General features: G+C 32.4%; 1 long non-coding RNA gene across 1 annotated transcript; it reads right to left on the bottom strand.

Annotated features, from left to right (window-relative positions):
• Nucleotides 1–418: 418 nt before the first annotated feature.
• On the bottom strand, nt 419–9,791 carry LOC109337188. Its single transcript, XR_002106410.1, has 3 exons — nt 9,760–9,791; nt 8,774–8,776; nt 419–502 (listed from the first exon to the last, which is right to left on the bottom strand). It is a non-coding gene; the product is annotated as an uncharacterized LOC109337188 (long non-coding RNA).
• Between the last annotated feature and the right edge of the window lie 659 nt (nt 9,792–10,450).

The following is a 10,450-nucleotide window of genomic DNA, read 5'->3' as shown; positions in this document are numbered from 1 at the left end:
CAATGGAAACAATGTCCTTTTGAGGGAATTTTGCCCCAAATTTAACATGATGGCACTTGGGGTTGAACACATGGAAAAGGCTCATCCAGAAACCATAGCCAAACACACATTAACCATGCTTAGTAGAAGAGTTCCATTTGCTTTCCAAAGAACCAAAGGGATACACACACTCCGTCAGAGTTGTTGTTCAACCGCACTTATTTTAGATATATAACAGAATTTTCGAACGCTTTCTAATTGACCGTTGTAGTATATGGTCATCATTAACCTGAAGATTACTTGGTTTGTTTTGTATGGTTAACACATTGAAATATTTGAACTGAGGATAAATTGCAAGCAAATCACCTAGTCTCCAACTTCACTCACCAAAAGCTTCTTTACAAGATCCATATTATCCCAAAAACCCCTCAACCTCTAATGTTCCAAAGTTTCAACCTTTATCCTCTTTCACTTCATAGTCTTCACCCTCATTTTACTTCTGCACTTGATGGAGTAGAAGTGGCTTAATATATCATCACCATCTTCACATTTCAAAAAGATGCTACTAACCTTTCTCTCTCTTATGTACACAACATAAAATATTGTTTTGTTACTTGTTCTGCACTTCTACCAGTTTGTCCTTCTTTCTTTATACTCTCAACATACAAACCCATCATCAAAATTTAGTATTTTTCTTTAGCATAGACACTATTATGGAGCCACCAGCATCACTGGTCTATAAAAGATTGAAAACCAGCTTAATGCTTTTTCTAAAGAAGAATTTAATAGTGGAGTTTCAAGTGCTAATAATCCTAACTCTAGAATATTAAATGTCCATATTGTTATATTTGGTTAAAGGCTCATATGGGTGAGAAGGCTTTGGCTTCAAAGAAGTCTAGCTACTTTATACTGGGCGTCTAAACTGCACCGTAGGTATGTTTTTTCACTCTTTTAATCTTATTTGTTATTGTTCCTTTTTAATAACTTTTTATAATACCAATTGTAAGCATTATAACTAAATGATCAAAATTGCAGAAAGTAACAACAAGTATACTATTCTTAATAGTTATTATATGTATTATTATTTGTTATTTATTTTTCGTTACAATATCCATTTTTTAATGTTTAAATATTTTATCACCCAAATAAATTTTATGAAATTTTTATAGTAAAGTTATGATTCGAGTCGTCTCAAACTTTCCAAAAAATGGGAAGAAGGTCTACAACCAACATCATCTTTAAGCTATTAACTCTATGTAAAAATAATTCAAAACTATCTTATCACTTAATAAAAAATGGAATTCTTATAGTAAGGTTATGTTTCGAGTTGTTTCTAACTTTCCAGAAAATGGGAAGAAGGTCTACGACCAAAACCATCTCTAAGCTATTAGTTTCATCAAATTAAAAAAATCAAATATTATAAATATTTTCCAATCAATAAAAATCAGTTCCACCGAATCTATTGATATTTTCCAAATTAACAAAACTTCAACTATTTCAAAAAATTTCTTTAAGATTTGATGCGGTATAGACATTCGTTTTTACTAGTTCATCAGTTTTGAAGATGTAAAAAATTTCAACTATATTTCAAATATTTCTTTGAAATTCAATACATTGCGGACATATTAGTTTTTGTTGTTTCATCTATCTTAATAAGAATAATATTTCAATTACTTTTAAAAAATTTCTTAGAGATTTAATGCGGTGCGAACATTAGTTTTTGTTGCTTCATCGGTCTTGAAGATAATAATATTTCATCTATTTCAAACAACTCTTTGAGATATGATACAGTGCGAACATTAGTTTCTGCTGCTTCATCAGTCTTGAAGATAATAATATTTCATCTATTTCAAACAACTCTTTGAGATATGATACAGTGCGAACATTAGTTTCTGCTGCTTCATCTCTCTTGAAGAAAAGATAAAATTTAAGTCATTTTTTAAACCAAACAAATTAACACCAACCATACCAATTTTCAAACTACAGCTACATAGTATTGATTTCTCTACTGCACATAGGGATACATAGGAGGAGCAAGATAAATTCTTGTCAGACACAAATATAAAAAATAAAATATTCCATGTTATTAGCGGGGTACCGTTTTAATACGGGCAGATGGGTACTAATACCTTCCTCGATTCGTAATCCTCAGAATATCTATTAAATACCATTCTTACCCTAATTGGGCTTACTAGAAGAGCTTTCTACGTTTTAACCGCAAAAAATGTAGTGACGACTCCAAATCAATTGGAATGAAGAGAAATGGAGTTCGCCTCTTTCTAAGTCGCACGATCGGTCTTCAAACCGAAAATCGAGTCGCGACAGCTGGCGACTATGTTGGGGCGTTTAATAAATATGTGAATATGTTAAAACAATTTCAATTTACAACTACTTGAATAGGGTGAATTGTGTACGTCGGAGTATACCTTTTTTCCTTTGCTCTTTAAGTGACAGCCTTCTGTTCCTGTTCCTGGTTGTTTTTTTTCTTTGCACTTGTATGACGTTCTCTGATTTGCGATACAGGTATATGTGATATTTCTTAATTTCCGATAGTTGTATGTATTGTGAATATGTGTTGTTTGTTGATAGTTGTGAGATGGTACTCTTTTTTCTCACTCTATTTTTTCTATGTTGTGATGTATGTAAGTGATATGTCCTCTTTTCTCTGCTTTTTCTTATAGTTGTGTATGCATATGTGTAATCTGGTCACAGTTCTCTCTCTGATTTTTTTTTTATGGTTGTGTGTTGTACTCTTTTTATAGTTGAGTATGGATTAGTTCAAAAAAACTCTTTCAATTACTAATTGAAAATTAGCAATACCATGACTTTTGCTCTCTAATTATAACATTTTAAAAGTGCTCATGAATGTTGCCATTTTGTTGTGTAACTGAAAACATTAATGTGACCTGCATTTCTGTGTGTCCTTGTTAAGACTTAAGGATATGAGGAGAGCTAAACCCAAAAAACTACTCTATTAGGTGGGAGAGACTATGTTTTAAGTACCACATTGAGGTTACTATTCTACTCAATGTGGGACTCCTACCAGTCCTTTGGTTGGCTGTTCTTAGGAGTTAACATACCCTTAATTGATCTTCTGAAATTCTGCTCTATGATTGCCTTTTATTGCTGCAATCAGGTTGACTATGTAACTGAAATTAATATGCCTTCTGGTTTGCATTTTTTTTGAAATTCCTATATTGTTTCAGTTCCTTATTACCGCTTCATATGTAACAGTTGCTACATGCTGCCTGATTTCTGTTTTATTCTCTGACTTTTAAGGCTGCCCAGTTATTGCTGTAACTGTTGAGAGATGTTTGTCTGCCAATGATTATCATTTGCACTCTTGAAATTATTGATACGGCTGATTGCATTTTTGGTTAATTCATATTTGGCTGAGTAGATATCAACCTAGGTAAACCTTGTATCAGGGAACTTTTTCTTAGGTCAACAATAAGGTCCTAAAGTTGCTTGTTAAATTCTTGAGCAATCTGATTTTCAGATATTCTACAACCAGCAGAATTTGTGTCTTTAGGAGTTGGCTTATACATTTTGTTTGTTCCTAATACACATCCCCGTGGCCCTGTATTATGTATCCAAAAGAATCTAGCTTCTTCATTGTATAGTTGCTGCACTTCAAGAATTATTGCATAGTTGGATAAATTGTGTATTTGTTAAAATTCAAGCCTAACTTGATTGCCTTGAACATGTTTATGTAGTTTTAATGTTTGGTGTATATGTTCTTTTCCAGATGGAAGTTGGCATGGAAACTGATGCTACTGATTAAAGACTCAAGGTCATGATGTTTAGTTGGAAAGGATACTGCAATGAACTATTTTGTAGCATAACTCCTAAAAGGGTCAACCATCAATTCAACCATGTGGTCAAGAAGCTCATAAAAATGAAAGAAGTCTCATTGATTGTTACTGTCATTTTCATTATTGATTTCTAAGTCTTTCTATCCTCTTTGAGCTTTGGCAAATAACAATTTGATAGCCTATACATATAATGAATTCTTATCCTAATTCATTTGTCAGTCAATTACGTAACTTACAAAACAGCAATTATATGCCCATTATTCTTTTGGACCTAGTTTTTTGAACTTGCACTGGAGTTTCATAGGACTTGAAATGCCTGATTCTTGATTCTATTATGGTTGAACTCTATGTTCACAAAAACTACATTGCATTCATGTTGAACCAATTGCTATTTTCAATTTTTATGATTCTTCTTGAAATTTTTGTATTTTTATTTTACTGATTAAGCCGGACAAAAAATAAGTGTTCACAATAGTTAAATTTTTTAATAATTTTTAAGGTATAAAAGTCCATGTGATTAGCGAGGGTATCGTTCTAATACGGGCAGACGAGGTGCTAATACCTTCCCTATCTGTAACTGACTCTCGAGCTTAGATATCTGTTTAAATACCATTTTTATCCAAATTGGGCATAATAGAGGGTTTTATACGTTTTAACCGCAAAAAATGTAGTGTCGACTCCAAATCAATTGGGAGAGGTAGAAATCGAGTTCGTCTCTTCCAAAGTCGCAGAGCCAGTCTTCCAACCGAAAATCGAGGTGCGACACTATGATATATGTATAAATCTTTACAAAAATATCATTTTGTTGTGAACGTCGTATGATAATTTTATCTTTGTCATAATCGGTATTCTGCAACATGTGTTGTACAATGACTGAAAATGGAAATCTAATTCATTTCTAGTATCATTGGGGTGGCACAATTAATTGAATAATTATAAATAGAATATTATATTTATGAAGAACATTAAATCTAATAATTTTTAATAAATATAGCTATATGATGAAACCTTGAGAAAGAATACAGCTCTAACTAGTTATGCATGACATAAATAAAACAAAGAAGGATGTCAGGACCAAAACCACAGTGATGTGGTCCAAGCTACATTTATTAGGTACATAACATTTTAACCAATAACAAATTTGTTATATCTATCATAACATAATCTCAAGTAGAGGTGTCAAAATGGGCTACTGGGATGAGTTCGGGCTAGCCCACATCAAGTTTGGGTTGAACCGGGCCAGACTAACAAGTCCGGATACAATTTATGCATATCAAATGGTAGCCCAAACCCGCCCTAAGCGGGTTGCGGGATGTGGCGGGCCGACCCACATAAATTAAAAATATTTTTTTAAACTTTTAATATATTTAATCTATTCATAAAACATGTATCATTTTATATTAACGTATATTTTTTCTTAACATATTTGTTATGCTAAATGCAACGAAACTTATATATTTAATGCATTGTGTTTGAGTTAAGACGTGATATTAAGTCCACGTGTATGATTTTTAACATAACTCTTTTATTAAATCTCACATTTCTATTGGACTCTCACTTTCTAACAGAATATAATTTGTAACTTCACTTTAATATATAAACATTTTGATACTAACAAAAATATTATCTTTTGTATGTTCTTTGTCAATACTTTCATTGTGTACTATTATATTAAATTTGGTTGTGTGGAAATCTTTGTCATAATGTTTATTTTAGTTTTGTTGTAAATGTTATTTTTTTTATTATATTTTTTTGGTAAAAGTTAAATCTAATTAAATACACAATAATATAATACATATTATCTATTTTTATTATAAGTTGTTTTTGTAAATTTTCATTTAGTGCTTATTACCAAGCCAAAAGTCTCAAAAAAGATTAAAACATATAAGTCAAACGGGTAGCCCGAATCCGCCTGAGTAAGTCCGGCCCGAACTCGAATTTATAATAGCCCGGCCAGACCCGGCTAAAAAGCCCAAATTTAATAAAAAATATATAAAATGATACCCAAATCATATAGATTTTCGGACTTTGGCAGACCATCCTAATTGGACCCGTCCATTTTGACAGCTCTAATCTCAAGTACTACTATATTATACAACACGTTAATAAACAGAAGGAAAGTTGTACTTCATTTGATTTACACCAAGCCCAATGGATTAAAAACCACGGGTTAATTTTGAGCTTCACCATGACAATTATTTTTTTTTTCAACCCATGTAACAATATATACTTTTATACTTCAACTTTTTAAAATCACATTGCCCACCTAATATTTCAGGTATATCAAAGAATTATATATACACACAACTAGCATAATATAGTCAATTTTATAACTAGTAAAATGACTTCATTACATTGCCTACTGTTATTCATTCTTCTATATGATTTTCAAAAAAAGAACCATTACAACTGCCAACAACATTTGGACAACTTAGTCTATTATGCCCAATTTCTTGACATATATCATATTGATTAACATGCTTACTTCTTGAGCTAATCCCAACAACTCGTCCTTTAGCACGCACGTGAACAAGGTCTTTTACTTAGTCTTCATTAACATTATCAGCATTTTCCATGGGACTGGAATTTTGTTTAGATCAAAGTCCACTTCATTCATTATAAACTTTTTCCATCATCTATGTTTTGTAGGCAATGTTACATAACACTCTACAACCATCACTCCGAGCTCCATATCTTCTGCTTTAAACTGATTCTTTACTTAGATCACACTGTTGGAAATTCACATGTTGAATATCCCTTCTTTTCTTTGTCCATCTCTCAAGAATTAGATAAAATGACAAATGTGACATGTCCAAAATTAATAACACAAAAACACTATGACTGCATGACATTCCAAAAGATTCCATTATTCTACATAAGCATTTAATGTTCACATCAGAACCACCGTCATAATGGAAACATGTCATTTCATGTTCGGGGTGTAATTCTTTTCCATCTTTTATATTATGGGATTTGAGGTTTGGTGGGTAGAAATTATCCTCATTTTTGCATCTTCCAACATAACTTCTCGAAATTCTTTGAACACTGCTCTAGCATATATCGAAGCAACATGACTCTCTTAATTATGATAAGGAGTTTGTAACAACTCCTTACCATATGAAGATTTAAAATCTTCCACGACCTTATTGTTCCTTATGTTGCTTAAACATCATTGAAAGTGATGCAAAAACTCAATCATAGTATACCCATATTCTATGTAACTCCCCTTCTGTGAATGTTAATTCCTCACATCGTGATGTCATATGCAAACCGACATATAGAACTTTCCCTTAATGTAAGACCTGACTCACATACTTCTTCAATCAAATATCTGAGTCGCCCAAGCATTATTTTGAAGCTCATGTTTGGTAAAAAGTTCCTATCAAATCATATTAAAATCATCACTCTCAACTACATCAACACACAACTTTTTGGAAGTCCTTATCAAAGTTCTTTTTCTTTATATTTTCCCCAACATTGTTACAGATATGCCAAGCACATAACCTATGGCGAACTTTAGGAAAAACTCTTTTGATTGTATTCTTCCTCAACAAGTCTCCATCCGTGACAACAAACTTTGGTCGTTTCGCATTCATTGCCTCCACAAAATTTCTAAAAGCCATACATATGTTTGCTATGTCTAATTTGACAAGAAAATAACAAATCATATTGTTTTTTTCTTGTGATGATTTACACCAAAAAATACGACGACTGAAAATTTGTATTTGTTTCGACTATAAGTTGTGAAGAAGATCTTGCTCCTGACATTGACACGATTTTGATGAAGATACCAACATCCAAAAAGAAGAAAAGGAAGAATACTTATAAAGACAATGAAGATTCAAGCTTCAAGATATTCAAGACTTTTAGTCTAAGTCTAAATATGTACTTCTATCCTTTACTCTTGATTATACAATAGTAGTAATGTTCAAACTATTTTTATAAGAAAATTGAAGCACTTTAAAATACTTAAAACACTTTTCAAAAATAGTGTGTAACAGGTTACATCATCTAAGTAACAGGTTACAAGTGTGAGAAAAGAGTTATCCAACTTAAAACTGATCAGAGTAATTCATTACTGTCTTTGAGTAAAAGATTACTAGTGTTATTAAAGTTGAGTAACCGATTACTCAAAGTGAGTAACCGATTACTCTAATTGGAAATTAAATAAATAATGCACAGAACACTTGAGTAATCGATTACTGAGAGTTGTTGCATCGGATATTTCAATTCAAAGTGAATGAGTTTCAATCCAAAAGACATGTTTTCATTCCAATCAATTCATACCCTTTCAAAGAGACATGTTGGCTGACCGGAAAGCCTATATAAAGACATTGAAACTCATAATCATAACACACAACCTATACACAACTCTTATACAAATTTCTAAGCTCTTACACTTATTCTGAAATTATTCTCTCCACTTTTTGCAACAAGTTCTTAAATTTTCAAAGTTGATTTTTCTGAAGTTGCTTAAAGTGAAAGTGTTTCAAGTTTACAAACTTATAAAGAACATTATTACTAAGTATACTAAATAGTTATTTGGATTACACGTTACATCACTTTCATACTTGTAAAAGGTAATTCCACCATTATTGAACATTCTTCATTATTATTGCAGAATACTTTCTGGGTGTGATAAGAAAGGGGATTAATCACTTTGAAAGGTGTTTTCCAAAAGTGAATAAGGATTAAGGAGTGTGTAAGGTACATAGAAATCTCGGGGTAAGATATTGTAATTGCAACCCATAATCTTTAGTGGAAAAATCTCTTATGCTGCAAGAGTATTGGACGCTGCAAGAGTACTGGACATAGCCTTCGGTGGATAAGAAAGTGAACCAGTATAAAAATCCTTGTGTACTATCTTCTCGCTTATCTCTTTGATTTTACTTATTAATTTTCTGCATATATTTTCCGGCTGCACTTTAACTCTCGATTTTTCAAAAAAAGTGGTCATTATTTTAAGTCAACTAATTCACCCCCTAGTTGCAATCTCAGTCTTACAATTGGCACCAGAGCTATTTTTTAGTAAGATATGTCTTAAACTTGATCCTATATCAAAGATGTCCTCAAGATCATTCCTAGCAGAAGGTTCCAACATCAACCGCCCTCCAAGCTTTGTTGGAGAGTTCTATGATTTCTGGAAAATCATAATGAGAGTCTTCATAGAATCTCAAGACTTGGATATATGGAATGAAATTGAAGAAAGACCATATGAGCCCTTCACAACAATATAAGGGAAATAAAACCCAAATCTTCATGGAATGATGAAGATAAGAAGAAGGTGCAGTATGATCTCAAGGCAAAGAACATCCTCACTTCAGCACTTGGTATTGATGAGTTCTTTAGAGTATCAAACTGTAAGTCTACGAAAGAAATGTGGGATAATCTAGAAACTACACATGAAGAAACAGAGGAGGTAAAAAGATCTAGACTCAACATTCTTTCCCAAGAATACTAAATGTTTCGTATGAAACCAAGAGAGAAGATTCTGGATCTTCAAAAGAGATTTACTCATCTCACAAATCACCTTCTTGCTCTTGGTAAGGTCCTATCAAACAATAACTTGAACTTGAAATTTCTAAGATCACTCACCAGAACACGGCAACCCAAGATAAAGGTCATTTCTAAAAAGAAAAGTTTATCGAAAATGTCTTTGGCTGCATTGTTTGGAAAATTGCAGGAACATTAACTAGAACTCAACCAACTTGACTAGCATGAAGAATAGGAAAAGAAAAGGGAGAATATCTCTCTCAAGGCTAGAGTGGACAAATTCGAGTCATCAGAAGATGAATCTGATAAGGAAGAGATGGAAGACATGAGTCTCCTTGTGAAGAAATTCAGAAAATTCCTCAAGAGGAACAAATGTGGTAGAATTGGACAAACAAGGAAATTCACCAAGAACAATGACGCCTCCACTTCCAACCAAAATTTCACATGCTTTGAATGTGGCAAAGCTGGTCACATGAAGATGAATTGTCCTAATCTAAAGTAGAATTCTTTCAAAGGGAAGAGTGAAACAAAGAATGGACGAAGAGCCTACATTGCTTGGGAAGACAATGACATTAGTTCCGCCTCTGAACCTGCAAATGAAAAACAAGCACATCTCTCGTCAATGGCATCTCATTATTCTGATGATGAAGAGGTAAATGACACTAAACTATATTCTTCTGAATTACAAACTGATTTCAATGACTTGCATGATGAATATGTCAAACTTACTAAAATGTTTCTAAAAAAAAAATCTAAGTTAAATACTTTTAGAAACAAACCATCATCATCTTCATGTCAAAAATGTATCACTCTTGAAAATAAAGGTTCAACTTTGAATCTTGAACTTAGTAAAATAAATAAGAGCAGTAAAAGTTTGGAAAAGATCATAAGTGATCAAAGACACTCAACAGACCGAAGAGGTCTTGGCTATTCAAAAAGCCATGTTTCTAATAAACAAAGTGTCTCAACTAAGATAAACTTTGAAAATCAAAATATTCATGTTTTTAATAGTAAAAATAAATCTAGGATACATGGTCGTCAACCCACATGTACATATTGCAAGAACCTTGGACACACACCAAATACGTGTAATATTAGAAAATATGGTGTACCCCTAGGTCATTTTAAATGGATTGTGAAAGGTACTAACTATGTAGGACCCA

This window comes from Lupinus angustifolius, unplaced genomic scaffold (genome assembly GCF_001865875.1).
Source record: "Lupinus angustifolius cultivar Tanjil unplaced genomic scaffold, LupAngTanjil_v1.0 Scaffold_2_222, whole genome shotgun sequence".
Taxonomy (NCBI): Eukaryota; Viridiplantae; Streptophyta; class Magnoliopsida; order Fabales; family Fabaceae; genus Lupinus; species Lupinus angustifolius.
This window is presented reverse-complemented; position numbering and strand designations above follow the sequence as displayed.